We start from the raw sequence: 18092 nt of genomic DNA on the forward strand, positions 1-18092 counted from the left end.
TTTGACTCTCTTCTTTGCCAAACGTATTCAACTGCTGATACTAAAATGAGCAAGTAATGAGCCGTGCTAGATTTAGCTCTAAAACCAGTCTGGTTTGGGGCCAAAATATTATTTGCAAGAATCCAAGCGTTCAGTTCAGCCATTAGCACTCTGGCGAAGATTTTTGCAGGAATATCCAGCATAGCTGGCATTCGATAATTAGCTGGCTTATTGTTGTGTTTACATACACTAATTGTTATTAGGTAAACACGGAGTGAACAAGTACTAACAAGGATATATAGTTCTGAGTGTGGAATTGACCATTCACAATGTTCTGTTCATGTTTCTTACTCATTGTTCCATGCGAGTCATGAGTATTCTTAGAGTGTTATGATTTGGAGTGTTTTTCTATGAAGTTCTGAAGGTGTTCAGTTGGGTCCTGCCTTCAGAGGTGGTGCCTGCTGTCGCTTGAGCTAAACTTGAATAAACAAGCTCTTAACTGCAAACATTGCCCGGCTCGATCATTTTTAACATTGGCGACGAGGATTGTACCAAGGACCCTGACGCCGGATACAGCTGATCTGTCTCCGTGATTCCGGGCTGCCTACACCGTGTCTTCTCCGCCGCACCCCGCCGTACTAGCGACAGCAGGCGAGGCGGATCGAGGGCGGAGAAGAAAAGAAGGAGGAAACTAAGCCTGCTCTTATTTTGGGACCAAAGCCGTCTTCGTTTTGGAGAAGAGAGCCGCACACAGCTGACAGAGGGAGGAAACCCATTCAGGCAAGTGTCAGGATCGGGGGGAGAGCCGCGGGGGAGCCGCGAGGGAGCTGCGCGAGGACAGGCAGCAGAGCGGGCTCGCGAGCTGCGATCTAAACGCTCGCAGCTGCTGCGCGATAGCCCCGCCCCCCGCCGCCTGCGTGCCAGCGCACGCGGCTCTCAGCTGGTCCTGGCGCGTGCAGACACGCGCTACAATACACGCTGTGGGGGGAGTGTCAACTCGAGCCCCGGTCTCCATTGTGACACTAGTTGCCCAGCAACGAAGGCTCCACATTCAAGAGCCCCGGTCTCCATTGTGACGTCAATCCACCGCCAGCTAATTTCTCAAAGAAAAAAAAAAGGGGAAGAACACCACAATGACAATTGTTCTAGAACGCATATGAAAGAAAAAAGGAAGTGTTCATATAGTGAACAAAGGAGCCTGTACATCAAAGGAAAAGTTCATGCAATGGACAAATTTATCTATTGGGTTAATTGCGTCAATTAATCAAAGACTTACTGCTTCACAGCCCCTACATCACCATGGCAGCATCAATTCCTCCACCTATTTCGTTTCTCAATGAACCTGGCCGCCCACTTCTCAGGTGGGACAAGTGGAAGGACACATTTGAGAACTATTTAGTGGCAATGGGCGGTGACAGATTTTCTTCAGCTCGCAAAAAGGCTCTGTTGGTTCACAATTTGGGCACAGAAGGACGCAGGATCTTTGATGGGCTGACGGGAGACCATATGCCAGAGGCGGGTGATCCCGATGAATATGCATTAGCTCTCAAAAAACTACAGGACCATTTTGAGCCCAGAAAGAATGTCAGTTTTGAAAGACATACATTCTTCCAGCGAGTACAGGAACAGTCAGAGTCGGTGGAATCATATGTAGCCTGTTTAAGGTCATTAAGCTACTCATGTGAATTTGAGAATCTGACTGATTCCCTAATCAGGGATCAGTTACTCAGGTGTACTAATAACGCAAGAATCCAAGAGAAGTTACTGGCCAAGGACATGAAACTCGATGAGGCGCTTGAATTAGCCAGGAGCATTGAACAGACATCATTATATGTTAAGGAACTAAAGAGTGACAAACAAAATACGACCACCATGTCAGTCTGTGCAATAGACCAGAAGAAAAGATCAAACATCCCCAGCGGAAAGAAAGGAAATTGGACCGCGAGAAATGCATGTACCAGATGTGGCAACCCCAGACATGGTGCAAACTTTCCGTCGTGCCCTGCCAAATTTGCCGAATGCTTTAAGTGCAGGAATAGAGGACACTTTGCAAATGTATGCAAAGCTACATCCATAAATTTCATCGAGCCCAGAGTAGAGAACAGAGCCAGCATTGAGGAGTCGGTCAGGAGAGATTACAACATTCAAGAAGTGTCAGCCAACCAGGAACCAAGTGCCAAGTTTGTTTTTGAAATTTCAGCTATATCAGGCGAGGCGAAAGGACCGGCAGACACTTTTCTGATTGATGGGCGCAGTTTAGTCATGAAAGTGGACACTTGTTCTCCTTGGACCATAATATCAAGGGACACTTTAGTAAAAATAATGAAGAAGGGCGAAGCGGCAATTAAACCCACAGATGTTAGAGCCTGTGGATATGGAGAATCTACAATAGAAATCTTGGGGGAATTTGCTGCATCTGTCAGTTACAAAGGAAAAGAATGCCAGGCCAACATTCTGGTAGCAAACAAGGGAGCCTCTTTATTAGGATGGGAAGAACAAAAGAACTTGGGGGTAAGAATACAGGCGAATGCTCCTCAGCCTATATCCATTGCTGAAGTGGAGGATGACATCTGGACTAAAGAGTTCCTGGAAGTGTTTTCCGAGAAATTAGGGAAACTTAGAAGTTTTGAACACCACATCAAATTAAAGAATAATGCGCAACCGGTGATACACAAGGTTAGACACGTGCCATTGAAGATGAGAAGTAAGCTTCGTGTTGAATTGAATGACTTGGTGGACAAAGGAGTAATTGAGCCTATAACAGCAACAGAATGGTTATCGCCGGTTGTACTAGTAGCCAAGGCAAATGGAAATCTGAGACTATGTGTGGATTTACGCAGCCTAAATCGGAACATAGTTGTAGAGAGACATCCGCTTCCTAACATATCGGAGACTCTTTCCACCCTGGGGGAACCGAAAGTATTTTCCATCATTGACTTGTCAGCGGCATATCATCAAGTTCCGTTGTCCAAAGATTCCCGGCATCTCACAGCGTTCATCACTCCCGAGGGAGTGTTCAAATACAATCGCATGCCTTTCGGTTTAGCTTCTGCTGCCTCTGTCTTTCAAAGCGTAATGGAGGAGGTGCTTAGAGGGCTAAGAAAAGTAACAGTGTTTCAAGATGACATACTAGTGTTTGCTGAAAATGAAGAGGAACATAATGAGGTTTTGAGGGCTGTCTTAGTGAGACTTAAAGAATCTGGTTTGACTGTGCAAAGGAAAAAATGCAAGATTGCTGTTAGAGAAGTAGATTATTTAGGTCATAGAATTTCTGGCGATGGTATTGCTCCAAAAAAGTCTCTCATTGATAGCATCAGCAGTGCTCCCCAGCCACGTGATAAAGATCAGTTACGTTCATTCATGGGGCTGGCGGAGTACTATCACAAATTTGTAAATGGTTTTGCCACCATATCCACTCCGTTAAGAGAGTTGTTGAGAAAGAATGTTAAGTTTGAGTGGTCGGGTGAATGCCAGGAAGCCTTCAGGAAAATAAAAGAGTGCATAGTTCAAGCACCCTCCTTGGGAGGTTTTGTGTCGGGAAGGAAAACTGTGTTATCGGTTGATGCAAGCAATATGGGGATAGGCGCAGCGTTGTCTCAAGTGGACTCTGGTAAGACTGAACATATAATTGTGTTTGCCTCAAGGCCGTTGAAGGGAGCGGAAGGAAACTACTCTGTGATTGAGAGGGAGGCATTGGCGGTCTCGTGGGCTGTAGCACATTTCAAATTTTATTTATGGGGTCAGACTTTCACGATAAAAATTGATCACAAACCTTTAGTCCAACTTCTAGGCAGTGTGGAGTGGGCAAAAGGATCACCCAGAATTTCTAGATGGATGATTGAACTCCTAGCCTATGACTTCAAGATGTTGTATATAGCTGGTAGAGACAATGTAGTAGCAGACTGTTTGTCTAGGTTACCGGTGGAGGGAAAGGATTCAGAGGAAGCGATGTTAGAGCAGGGTGTGAGTATTACTGAGCTTGAATACAATGCCATAAGCAAAGATGAGTGGGAGATTGCTGATAGTGAGGATTCCATATTGAATCAAGTCAAGGGGTGGACCAGGGCAGGGTGGCCCCACAAAAACGAGCTAGAAAAAAAATGTGAATGTTTCTATTGCATAAAAGATTAGCTTAATTTATCGGAAGACGGCATAAAGCTCAGGAAGGGTACCAAAGTTATTCCACCTAGCAATGTCAGACCCAAGCTAGTGAGTATAGCTCACCAAGGTCATTTAGGGATGGGAGGAACCAAAAGATATATCAGAGAATTTTATTGGTGGCCGGCAGTTGACAGTGAAATAGAGAAGTGTGTGAAAAACTGCAGAGAGTGTGAGAGGAGTGATAAAAGTAAGGTGGTGAGGGAAGCACCCATTAGACCCGTTAGTGTTCCGGGTGAACCCTGGAAAAAGGTGGCTGTGGACCTGATGGGTCCAATACAGAATTTAGGAGAGAACCTCAAATATTTGATTGTGTTAGTAGACTATCACTCAAAGTGGATAGAGTGGAAGGCAATTGGTGAGGCAACCACGGCCCAAATGATATCATTTTTTGAAGAAACATTTTACAGGGAAGGTTTTCCCACGGAATTAATTTCAGATAATGGCGTCCAATTTTGTTCTGACAAAATGGTGGAATTTTTCAAAAAGTTTGGCATAAGGCATTACAGAACTGCACTCTATCAACCCAGGGCTAATGGGCTGGTAGAGAGGGCTAACAGATTTGTAAAGGGAGGATTGCAGTTGGCCATGGCGGCAGGTCTGGAATGGCAGAAAGTGTTGAGGGAAATGGTTTGAAATTACTGCACGACGCCCCACATTGTTACTAAGGTCTCACCATTTATGTCTCTCAAGGGCAGGCAGCCGGCTACAAAACTCTGTCCAGGGTGGCTTGACTTGGCCAAGAGTGTAAATATTGATAGAAATAAAATTGTTACACTTATCAAAGAAGCCCAAAATGCATACAAAGAAAGATTTGACACAGAAAAGAAATCCAAGAGTTTGGTATGGAGAGAAGGTGAAATGGTGTATGTAAAAAATCCCAGGGTGTCCCCTAAATGTATTGATAGCAAATTTATTGGGCCTAAGAAAATAGCGGTAGTAAGAGGGAATGTGGTCATAATGGAAGGTGGAGAGTGCTGGTCCATGTCCAAATTAGTGAAATGTAATAACAATGGTCAGGCAGCGGAGGATGGAGAAAATAGTGATGGGGATGATAATGGAAATGACAATGAGTTGGTGCATGAATCTGGAGAAGTTAATAAGAGTGGTCAACAGGATACAAATACTAGTACCAGCACAGAAAGAAGAAGAGGTAAACCTCTTTGGTTGAGAGATTATGTACTAGAGTAAACCAGGTTATTGAAAGGGGGAAGGTGTGTTGTGTTTACATACACTAATTGTTATTAGGTAAACACGGAGTGAACAAGTACTAACAAGGATATATAGTTCTGAGTGTGGGATTGACCATTCACAATGTTCTGTTCATGTTTCTTATTCATTGTTCCATGCGAGTCATGAGTATTCTTAGAGTTTTATGATTTGGAGTGTTTTTCTATGAAGTTCTGAAGGTGTTCAGTTGGGTCCTGCCTTCAGAGGTGGTGCCTGCTGTCGCTTGAGCTAAACTTGAATAAACAAGCTCTTAACTGCAAACATTGCCCGGCTCGATCATTTTTAACACTTATTCCAGGCCCCTTTTTTGTACACTGGTAGGATTGATTGATATTTTCGTTCTATCGCGCTCGTACAAAAGTGTTTCAAAGAGCGACAAGGCAAGGGAGGGGAGCAGGGGAGAACAAAACAGCGATCTTACATAGGACTCATGCTCCAGGTTTCCGGTATTTTACCACTCTTACCTATTTTTCACAAATAGATTGTACAATGCGTGTGCCCACAATTCAGGAGATTGTTTAAGCAAGATATTACACACGCCATCAGGGCCTGCCACTCGCAAGTTATTTAAGCTCTCAATTACAGTTATAATACCTAATATACTTGCCTTGCATAGCCAAACATTTGAAGGCAGATTCATTGTGACAACCCCCTGAACCGTGGCGCCCAGTGTTGATGCAACATGAGATACTCACGCTAACTCGGGTACACAGTTAATTGGCAAATCCCTCTTTTTTGCCCCCCCACCCCGAATCACACTCCATATCGCAGTATTATTATTTGATAGAGCAAAGGCAGTGATCTCTTGCCACGGTTCTCTTTCTCTATTACTTTTATAGTTTTTCAGCCAATTGCGATAGGACTGTTTTAAATGTTTAATGCAGGAGTTAATTTCATACACATCCTTGGTACCTAGAGAGGGATAAATGACAGCAGCTATCTTTAAACACAGCTGTTTTTTCTGCTCTGCTATCTCTCTATCACCATTATGGCGTTTGTAAGGCACCTTATTAGTGCGTTCCAATATTTTTATAAGTTCTTTTTAAAGTGATGGTTCGATTTACATTCTCCATCAACAGTGAGAAAGCTGGGATTATGTCGGGAGCATCAAGATCACTTTTCACAGAGTATAACAATATAAATGCAAGTAATAACATGTTGACAGCCAGATTGGCCTTATCAAGGTTGCTAGCATTCCAGTGGATTCGATTTTCACCACTATTCAAGTATATATTTTCATTCAGGTCATACTTCGCTTTTTCAATCTGTGCACTTAAAGGATTAAACAGTACACATAATGGAAGATGGTCACTCTTAGTGCGAGGGACAATCGCCATGTCCTTAATCAGAGATAGTCCCTGGCCATTAACAAACACACAGTCGATAGTTGACGCACTGCGACCACCAATGTGTGTACAGGCCACATGTGCGTCTCCAGGACAGTAGCCATTTAACCGAGTGAAACCATATTCTTCTAACATACGGGCCCAGTTTCCACTGTCGATTAGTCATATTTTTGTATTTTTTATTTATGCGTTTGTAATGCGCTGAAAGCCTGCAGACATCAGGGCGCAGTAACATGAAACCAGGATGCAGGTCGGACAGAACAAAAGATCCTAGATTGTCTAGTTGGAGGTTATTTTTGGTTTTGCCTTTTTTAAATTTTTTGTGTTTTAAGGTGCTTCCTGAAAATTCTATAATTACGTTCAAGGCGGATAGCCAGGGGAAGCTTGTTCCAATGCTGAGCCGCCCGCACCGGGAATGATCTCCCAGCACCCATCCCTCGATTGACCGGCGGCATCTGCAACCAGCCATGTGCTTCAGACCTCAGCAGGGACGTCATTTGGGGGTCGCCAGAGGTCGCAAGAGAGATCGATGGCAATTGGCCTGCGAACCCTGTCAATCTCTTGCGACCTCTGGCTGTTGACCAATCAAAGGAGGAGGGGGCGTGGCCACAGCGTACTGCAATGCTTGTCTGCCATTTTGATTATTGATGCATGTGCGCGCCGAAACGCGTGCTTCTCCTCCAGTTTGTGTCCAGGTAGGCTGCAGGCATCCACCACGATCCGACCACCCACCCCCCCAGTGACCCATTGAAGAAGGCGTGTCAGGCCAGTGACTACTTCGACGAGGCTCAGGCTGCAGTGCAGGCAGGTGAGTGAGTTGACCGGTTGTCCGTGGTCGCCGACGGGCACGGCCGCAGCACCAAATTCATTTTTACTAAAGTTACAAATATGTGCCGCCGGCGTCAGCTTAACCACATTGCAAGCCGCCGCCGGCACATATTTGCAACGTTAGTAAAATTAATTCGGTGCCGCAGACGTTCGACGGCAGCACCAAATTAATTTTACTAACGTTGCAAATATGTGCCGGCGATGGCTTGTTAAGCTGCCGGCGGCGGCACATATTTGCAATGTTAGTAACATTTATTTGGTGCCGCAGCCGACAGCAGCACCAAATTCATCTTACTAGCGTTGCAAATATGTGCCGGGCCGAGTCACGCAGGACGCAGCACCTGTTTGCCTTACCAAGTGTCACAGTTGCCCAAGTCTTGCATCCAGTTAAATAAAAATAAGATGCTGGAATATGTTACTGGATGATTTAAAAACAATTGAAGTGGCTGAAGGCAACAGTGTTTTGCATTTTCCAAAATATGTATTGTCACTTGCTGAATGCCTCAGAATTGGTTACTCCAGCTATGCTGTTGGTGGTTTATTCATGCTTTCTAGTTGAAACCATTAAAACGGATAATATTAGAATAAAAATGTTGACTTGGCTTCAGTTTGTTAAAAGTTCTTTTTATTGGCCTTTCAACAATACAAAACAGTTTGCACAACTTTGGCTCTGAAAATATATTGCCGCACGTGCAGATTGCATCATTTAGGCGCGCGTCTAAGCAGTAAGCCTACTTCACATCCTTGCTGCATGCTGGCACTTCCCTCCGAGTCTATCTTACGCCTTGAAAAACACATTACGCTCAGCCGTGCTGCTCTCCCTTCTCCCCTAAACCCCAATTTATAAACAAATAAACTATGCCCGCTTCTCCCGTGTCCCACCCGCCCTCCATCGATCTGTCTCCCCCTCCCCCAACTCTGTTTTCGACTTCACTTTGTCCTTTTATGGCAGAGGCACAACATACATTACCATAATGTCTTCAGCCTCTGGTATGCTTATTACTACTTGACCTGTGCCCTTGCCTATATAGACTGCTTCTTCTACCCACAATTTCCACTGGGTCGCCCTCCACATCTTTCTGCCTGTGAGCATTGACCCCTCTACCCACACTCGGCCCTCAGCCACAATGAAAAATGGCATGTGACTCCCAATTGTTAAGGAGCTGGTAGTCTGCTACATGCTCCTGTTACTAAATCCCTCTGCTCCAGGCCCGCTGAGGATTTATTTAGTAATCTTTGCCTCATCCCTTATGTTATCCTTTATTAAAACATGCTTTGCTTGCGCTAGACGAATCAAGGCCCATTTTATTGTAAGGATTGTGGGTAACCTAATGTCTGAGCTATGGCAAATGCAGATGAGAGCATCCCTTTGTTTTCTTTGTATTTTTGTGCATTTATTTTATTAAGACCTTTTATTTAGTGAAAAACAAGTACAGTAGAGTAAGGTGGTAAATACTGCCAGCACTGATTTACCACCACCAGGACATAGGAAAGCCTAAACATTCCTTTATATGTTCTAACTTTTGACTTTTAATGGAATTTAGATTGTAATCATTGTATTTGTTATTAAAGGTTGAATGATAACCATATGATACATAAATGAATAAGTAAATAAATAAACATTCCATTGATCACTACCTCTAGAGATACTAAGGGGCGTCTCATGGTCACTTTCCAGTGTTTCAGAATCTCAATTATTTCCACCATAAAGCTCGGTAGCACCACATCTTGTGTAATTGGGCATTTTCACAGTCAAATGACATCGCTTCCCGTGGGGGTGTGGTCAAATAACATCACTTCCTGTGATGTCACCCTTGGGGGTGTGGCACTGTGATGTCACTTCCGCTACCCCTGGCATTTTTTTGAAATGACGTCCCTGGACCTCAGTGGTCTGTTGGGAGTGTATCTTGTGAACTTAATCCTGAGATACGCCGGTGCCTCCCTGTGCAGGCATCTGTGGACTAGCGTCATGGCCTTGAAAAGGATTCAATCCTCAATCCTGAGCCAGTGAAATGTTCTCCTTCCTTCAGTCACATGGTTTCTTCTGTTAATTCCTTTGACCACGCGTACCACGTTGTTCTCCATTATCTGGCATTTCTCGATGCCTTTCTTGGTAGCACCCAGCATCAGTGAATTACCATAATCCAGGTGCGACAAGATAATGGCCCTGGCAATAGTGGCCTTGCTCTTCTCACTGAGGAGGGAGCTGATGGCTCTCAAGAGACGAATGTGTTAAGTGTTATTTTTATGAAGGTAGCTAGTCTGGGCCTCTACTCCCAAAGACGACTCCATCATAATCCCCAGGGTTTTAACCTGGGCAGCTACCTTAATACATAAATCTTTAACAACAAACGCCTCATATTCTACTCCTAACTTCGCTCTCGCCTGTCGGGAACCGAATATCATCAACTCAGTTTTTTGCTGTTTAGGCACATCCAGTTGCCTTCCATCTACCTATCTATTATGCCGTACAGTCCTGCAATCTCAGCACTGTTTGATAATCACCCTCTAACTCCAACACCAGCTGTGCATCATCAGCATAATTGGTGAAAAATACACCAATGGATTCCAATAGTATGCATAAGTATTTCATAAAGAGATTGAAAAGTAGGGGGGAAATACTGGCTCCTTGAGGCACCCCTGCGCTTATAAGGGCTGGCTTCGAGAACTTCTCTTCCCAATGTATTCTTGCAACACGATCAGCCAGAAAAGATGCCAACCAGGCCAGTGCCGCCTTGGAGCATCCAGCCGTTTTCTCCAAGACCTGCTGTAGAAGATGATGGTCCACCAGATCGAATGCTGCGCTTAGATCCAGTAACATTAATATCCCTGTCTTTCCCTTATCCAGAATTGATAGCATACATGATTGTAAGTCAAGCATTGCGGTTTTAAACCCGACTGCTGCCCATGCAGGATGTTATTGGCTTCAACATGCAATTGAAGCTGTTCCGTTACTATTTTATCCACAATTTTCAGGAAAATATCAGTGTTGGTTACTGGACGCAGGTTACCAGGGTCCTATGGTCCAAGCCAGGTTTCGTGACCAGGGACTTGATGGTAACATTCTTAATACCTTGGGATACAATGCCATCAAGGAAGGAGACATTGTTTATTTTTGTCAGGACTGGGGCGAACAGTTCCTTATTTTCCAAGATTATTTTAGAAGGAATTAAGTTTTCTGCGCAGGAGGAGGGTTTCATCTTCGTCAGCACCTTAATCATATCTTCTTCTGAGATGGATTGAAAATTGAAGTTCGCTAATTCCCGCTGCTGCGGTTCCACCACAAAGGGTAGATGGATCTCCTAGGAGGCTTCTCTAGCCAAAATAATGGACTCTCTGGCTTTCTGAATTTTGTTTAAGAATGCCTTTTGCACCAGTTCACTGTCCTCCTCAGAGGGGATATATGGACGGGACAATACTTTGGGTTTTTCGACCGAGTTAAGAATGTCAAAGAGCTGGGGGCGTGGCCGGCCGAGGACCCGCACGTATGGCTTCTAGGTAGGCTCTGGGAACCCCCTCCCCAACGAAGCCCAAATTCCCCCCTAAAAGTGGCCACATTTTCACAGAAAACGATGTAGGCACAGATGAATGCTTAACACACCGTTTGGGGAGAGAGGAGATGGTGAGATGCCACTGTGTGCAAGTTCGGAATGTTTGTGCGGCATGACCCGAGCCTCCCGCCAAGACGGCGGCTCGGCCCTAAAGAGCGGGTGCCCTACGCAGCACACTGACAAGGATTGAGGCGGTGGGGGAGGAATGCCCCTGCCAAGCAAAACGCATCGGTGCTCGACTCATGCCACGGTTAAAATGTGATGCCCACCGGACCCAGAGAGAACAGTGGAGCTTGCCCGGTGAACGGAAGATAGAGAGCAGCGTGGGCATCCACCTGAAGTAGTGACGGCGGAGGAGCGCAGCAGCGGGTGAAAGCCGCCACGAAACACCATTTGGAGAGGAGCAGCAAGGATAGGACCGGGGTTGGCTCGAAGCATAAGGAGCAGAGAAGCAACGAGTGCGTTCACCCCGGGAAGTGTCGGCGAAGTTACGCCGCGTTCACTGGGGGCCATCTTGAGACTGCTGACCGGGGGCGGGGGGACCAGCAGGACTAGCAGGACCCAGAGCTGGCATGAAGCATAAGGGGCGAAAGGCAATGTGTGCGCCTCCATGGGGCAGCAGCAGCAGAGTTGCGCTGCGGCCGTGGGAGTCATCCCAAGACTGCCACCCGGAGGAGACCAGCAAGGCCTGGGGCTGGCCGGAGGCGCGGGGTGAGAAGGAAGAACGTGTGCGCCCGCCCGCAGCGGTAGCAGAGGTGGTGCAGGGCAGTGAGGGGAAGCCGCTCCAGAACATAGAGCGCCGGGTCGGGTGCGCCTTCCCCCCCCCTCCTCCTGGCTGGAGTAGGGCCTCCGTCCCAGTACACCTCTGCCTAGAGGCGGAGAAGGTGACAAAAACTTGCTACGTGGCCCCAGACAGAGGTCCACCTCAGACTCCCATGAGAGTGGCGCTCTGCAGCGCAGATGCCATGAATACCACAGGTGAGATGGGCGGTGGGTGGGATCTCCCCATGGGTCCATAGCAGCCCATTAACAGGAGGAACCCAAGCTCAGGGCGGACTGAAGTAGCAAGAGGAACCATCGCATGACTCCCCATAGCTGCTATTATAGCATTTTGCTTCCATTTGGAGCAACTTAGAACTGTATTTCCCTGCCCATTAAATCAATGAGAGCGAGAGCACATACATCCCACGGATTGCCCTGAAGCTCCAGGATCATCGCTCCTGCACCTCAACAAAGTGAGAGACTGAGAAAATCTAACTATAGCTAAAACATCCCAAGAAGGATGCTCTCACAGGCAGATCTTAAACAATAGAGCCACCTGAAAACGCAGAGGGGAAGCGAGAGGGGGGGACTCAAGAGGCCTCTAAACCCATAGAAAGAGTCCCAAGACTCGGCTGAAGACACCTGACAGAGACGGCAGCCCCGGGGGGCTCCGCGGAGTGGTGGACAAAGGGGGACCGCCTGCATCAGCACAACGCGAACCAAGAGGACACCAGGGGCGGAGTCCAACCCTGAAATAAGTGAGGAGAGCGCTTCCTCTGCTACTCAAAATATGTCCAATCAGTCCGCTAAATCGAAAGGTGGAGCATCACGAGACATCAAAGCAATGATGCAAGCGGCAGAGACCCAAAAGCGTGGCCAGATTCAAGCTACCGCCCAGGTACATCCTTCTCCAGTGGAAGACCCAGTTGACCCGGTGCACCCCCCAATCCGGAAATCGGACCTCCTAGCAATGCTTCAGGAGCTGAAAAAAGACATTAAAGATAGTGCCTCGGATTTAGCCAAGTCCATAGCACATCTCAATGAAGGGGTCATGGTGGTTGAAAGAAGGGTCGACGAAGTGGAGACCACAATGGCTGAACAGGGGCAAGAGCATGAAGAACTAACAAAAAGGGTGCAGGAACTTGAACAGCAGATGGAGCGAGTTCAGAACAGGCAGGAGGATGCCAAAAACATGTCTAGGAGAAACAACATACGGTTCCGGGGAATTCCAAAATCCGTGGTGGATCCCGAATTACAACAATACGTTATAGATCTGTTTCGACATATCCTAGCTACTGGGGACAACAGAGACATGGTGCTGGACTGGACACATAGCGTCTACTCGACATATCAACTCAGCAAAAATCTGACTCCGGATGTACTAACCCGGATACATTTATTCCAGTTGAAGGAGGACATCATGCGGGCCGCTAGAAAGAAACAACCTATACACTTCCGGTCTGCAACCATCCAACTATATCAAGATCTGGCGCAGGCAATCCTCCTCAAGAGGAAACGATTAAGGGTTGCAACAAATTGGCTGCGGGCTAAAGGAGTGCGTTATCGATGGGCATCCCCGACCGGACTCCGGTTTGAATGGGAGGGCCAGCGGTATACGATTACAAAAGAAGAAGAAATGGAGCACCTTATGAGAGGCGACGAAGGCAAAGAAAACTCTGGCGCGGATTGTACCCCATCTGGAGGCAAAAGGGTGGAGGACGCATCTGAAAGGGAACAATGGAAACCTGCGCCCCCCGCCCAAGAGGCCGCAACAAGGAAGCTAACAGCACGGATCCTCCATGATCAACTGACTTTAAGGCATAGATGGACACATCTGAAGAGTGGCGTTGGGTATCAAATGCTTGGTCTCGAACTACGGCGAGCGCAAATAAGATGGAGGGTAAATATGGGGTCCTGGGACAGGGGTGGATACGGGGTGATGTAAGCTGGACCCATTACTAACTCTGATGAGAGACAAAACCGGGGGAGACTTTACGAATAATCAGGGAGATGGACCGAACCAGACATCAGTCCACCGGAGAAGGGCTAATTGTGAGGTTAACAAAGAGCTCCTCCGAGATCCCTGATGGGACGGAAAACTAAATAGAACAATGACTTGCGCAAGGGACTGTTTGCAGCAATAAGGGCGAACCATTGGAAAATTCCTACGAGCACTAGAATGAATGGGGGTGGGCGGGGGATTGGGGGTAACCAGACCCCAATTTCCCAGGTAAATTCTGTACCCGGTGATCTGTTGTGGTAAATCCGCCATGAGTGTTCAAGGGGAAGTTTAAGTTTTGGGGTTCGTGGGTTAAGGGGAGAAAGTTTCATTTCAAGGGTGACGGTGAAATATGGCATACAGAGGGTACCTGAAGGCACGGAAGGGTTTAAGGAATTTGAGAGAAGCATAAGATCAAAGCATAAGAATGGCTGAATTAACATTTGTTACACTAAACGTCCAGGGGCTTCATTCCCCAATTAAACGCAAATCTATGTTGACTAGACTTGGGGATATGCGGGTCTCGGTGGTCTGGATGCAAGAAACGCACCTGCTTCGGGAGGATGAACACAGGCTAAGGCACAGGGCTTTTCCTACGCAATATTTTGCCTCTGGTGGAACGAAAAAACGAGGTGTGGGCATCCTTCTGGCCAAGGGAATTAATTTTGAGAAATAATTTGTGAAGAAAGACCCAGAGGGCCGCTATCTGTTGGTGGGAGGGAAACTGATGGGGCAGCAGGTAACGTTGATATTGATTTAAGCCCCCAATGAGGGGCAGGACCGTTTTCTGATGGAGGTGCTTCCGAACATTGTACAGTGGGGGAGGGGGCAGGTCCTGATAGGGGACGATTTTAATGGGGTAATGGATGCTGGGATGCACAAAAACTCTTTGGGCTTCTTCTAATGACCACACGTTCAGACAGGCCCTAGCAAAATTCCTCAGAGACCTACACCTAATTGAAACGGGGCACTTTTCTCACCCACAAGATAAAGCATACACCCATTACTCTGCAGTGCCTAGAGGTCATTCCCAGATCGACATGGTGCTGATCTCGGACTCACTGATCCCACAAGTCACGGGACTAGAGATTGGAGTGAGGTGCCTATTCAACCATTCCCCAGTTCTTTTAACGTTGGAACCCTTAAGCCCACAGTATCAGCCCCACAAACCATGGCGTCTAAATGAGGTAATCTTGAAAGATGTAGCCCTCAGAGCAGATATAGAACAAGCCTTGAAGAATTACTTCCAAGAAAATGTTATTTCTGGAATAAACTGGGGCACTATTTGGGACGCGAGTAAAGCAGTGGTATTAATTATTCTAAATCTAAGGCACTTAATATTACCGAGAGAGCAGAGCAAGTGATAGAATGGGAGGATAGGTACCCGCATAAATGGGAACAGAACGCAGTAAAATACCTAGGAATGCAGCTGACCTCCAGATACGGGAAACTATATGGGGCCAACATCCCGGAATTACTGAAGGAACTAGCAGGAGACCTAAAACGCTGGGAGGTGCAGGAATTTTCATGGCTGGCATGGATAGCGGCCATGAAAATGACCCTGCTCCCCAGGTTTCTATACGTGGTCCGTGCCCTGCCAATACGCATCCCAAATCCAGCAATTCAAAAATTACAGAGAGAGGTGATGGCCTTCATTTGGAAGGGGGGAAAAAACCAAGGGTCTCAAAAAAGGTCCTGTTCAGACCACAAGTGTTGGGGGGTCTGGGGGTCCCGGAAATCCGCAGATACTTATGGGCAGCGCAGATATCTCCCATGTTACAATGGTCACCCAGAGATAATCAAATCGGTTGGGCCACCCTCGAAGGGGAAGCAACTAAGGCCCCCCTGGGAAGCCTCGCCTTTCTTGCTTAATGGCATAGAAGCAAAGAGGGTACATTACTTGAATCAACTAAGGCCACCTTATGGTACTGGGGCAAAGCGCTGAGGGGCAGAAAGGTAAAAATCGCGGGGGGCGTCCTTTAGCACCAGTTGCCCACAACCCAGACTTTACTCCCGGAATACGGACTGACTTCTGGGCACAATGGTGGGGGAGGTGAGAAGACGCTGACAATTGGAGACGTTTATGAAGAGGGCACGACCCTAACATTTGAGAGATGTAAGGCGAAATTTAACATACTTGAAAGTGAGAGATTCCATTATATTCAACTTAGGCATTGGAGTTCTAATAGCAGGGTCTGGGAAGGGGCAACCCGGGATCTAGTGGGGCTAAAACTCATGATAAAAGAAGGCCAACCCAAAAAAGGGGTGTCGAAACTCTATAGCTTAATGGGAGTGGTAGATCCTGAGGAATCCCTCATGTATATGCAAAAGTGGGAGGCTGACGTAGGGAGGCCAATCTCTGGTGAGACTTGGAGCCAAATATGGCAAAGAGCTGTTAAAAGCTCCAAATGCACCTCAATCAAAGAAGCAGCATACAAAATGTGTTTGAGGTGGTATATGACACCAGCACGCATGCACTCCATTAATCCAGACTACCCCATATCCTGCTGGAGAGGCTCCGGTCACTCTGGGGACCTAATTCTTATGTGGTGGTCCTGCCCGGTGGCAGAAATATATTGGAGGGAGATCTTGAGCCACATCAAGGAGATAAAAGGGGTAGAACTGCCATTTGACCCAATGGTAGTCCTACTGGGAGAGGCAGTCGAAGGGTGCTATGCAAATTTGGGGACCAAAGCTAGCCTCATTACCCATATGCTGAGTGCTGCTAGAATAACCCTGGCACAAACATGGAAGAACAAATAAGGACTGATAGTGGCAATGTGGTGGGTAAGACTATAGGGGGTGATGGCCAAGGAAAAGGTAAATGGATTATCCTACGGCTCCTACACAAAATACTTGAATACCTGGATGCCACTACATGAATTTACAGATGAAAAAGAACAAATGTACTTTAAGCCTAAACTACTCTGCAACATACCTGTTATTTGAAAGCACATATTCCGGGCTGGAAGGTGATTCAGCCCGAAGGACTCATGATGTTTGTAACCAATGCTCTTGAAAACCTTAATAAATCAAGTTGATTAAAAAAAAAGGATGTCAAAGAGCTTACTTCTCGAGTTTGGTGCAGCTTTAATCTGCTCATTATAATAGTTGGATTTGGCCTCTCTAATGCTCCTTCTGTATTTAGAGTTAACACAGTTCCAGCGTTCTTTGTTGTCTAAAAACAGATCTTTTTGCCAGATCCGTTCCAGTCTTCGTTTCTCCATCTTGAGCTCATGAAGCTGGTTATCGAACCAGCTCTGATTGTTATTCTTCCTAACCATTTTTAGTTTGAGGGGGTGCATACTGCTCCACCACCTCATGTATATGGTTGGTGTATTGCTTCAGCATTTGGTCACATGAGTCCCCAATTTGAAAACTATTGGCTATCTTTATTAGGCATGGTTCCAGCTGATCTGGGTCTAAGCCTTTAAAATGTCTGCTCTGTACCCTGATGTGAGGGCAGTGGCTTGGTTTTGGTATGTCACGCAGATGTATTTCAAGGGAAACTTTAAAATGGTCCGACCAAATGCACGGCTGAGTTACCATGTTTTGGATATTAAGGTTCTGCATAACAATCCAGTCTAGCTGGATTCCTTTCTTCATTGTGGGTTTGTTATTTTGGACTGTGTATTCAATGTTTTTCATTGATTTCTCAAGAAGAATTGCTTCTTTGTCCAAAGGATTTCCACACCACCTTTTGAAGTCCCCAACCAATAGCATAGCCGAGTTGGTGGATTTCAGAGGGTTCAACTGTTGTGTGATTTCACTACGAAGGTCTGATGCAAGGGAAGGAGGCCTATATATCACGACAAAGTTAATACATTCTTTAGGGTTGGGTGAGTATTTAAATCGGGTGAGTATTCATAATCTTTCTTACTGGTGCGGAGGTAGTCGCCATGCAATTATTGCTTGATCAGTCATCAATTTGCGCATTAAAATCTCTCATGAGCCATATTGGCATAGTATGCGAATAGCGTTTTAACAAGGTTGGCACAGTCTCAACATTGTATTTAATAGCTACAAAGTTAGGGGGTTCATAGAGATTTATTAAAATTATTGATATCTGCATGTGTGAGATCTTCACTACTTGTATCATAGATGTAGAGTAATTAAGGGGAACCATTTACCATGGTTGCTTAACTGAGACCAAAAGGACACCATTAGGTCGGCCTCTCGGACCTTCAGTCGCTAGCTGCTGTGTCGTAGTACAGCCAACAAATTGAACAATATCAACCA

The 18092-nt window shown here is 46.3% G+C and overlaps 1 protein-coding gene across 6 annotated transcripts in view; it reads right to left on the reverse strand.

The window, feature by feature from the left end:
• The window catches only part of ARAP1 (ArfGAP with RhoGAP domain, ankyrin repeat and PH domain 1), a 2533956-nt gene that overhangs the window by 2160058 nt on the left and 355806 nt on the right, over window positions 1-18092 (reverse strand). The window lies entirely within an intron of this gene.

Source organism: Ambystoma mexicanum, chromosome 7q (assembly GCF_040938575.1).
Source record: "Ambystoma mexicanum isolate Mex_15411 chromosome 7q, UKY_AmexF1_1, whole genome shotgun sequence".
Lineage (NCBI taxonomy): Eukaryota > Metazoa > Chordata > Amphibia > Caudata > Ambystomatidae > Ambystoma > Ambystoma mexicanum.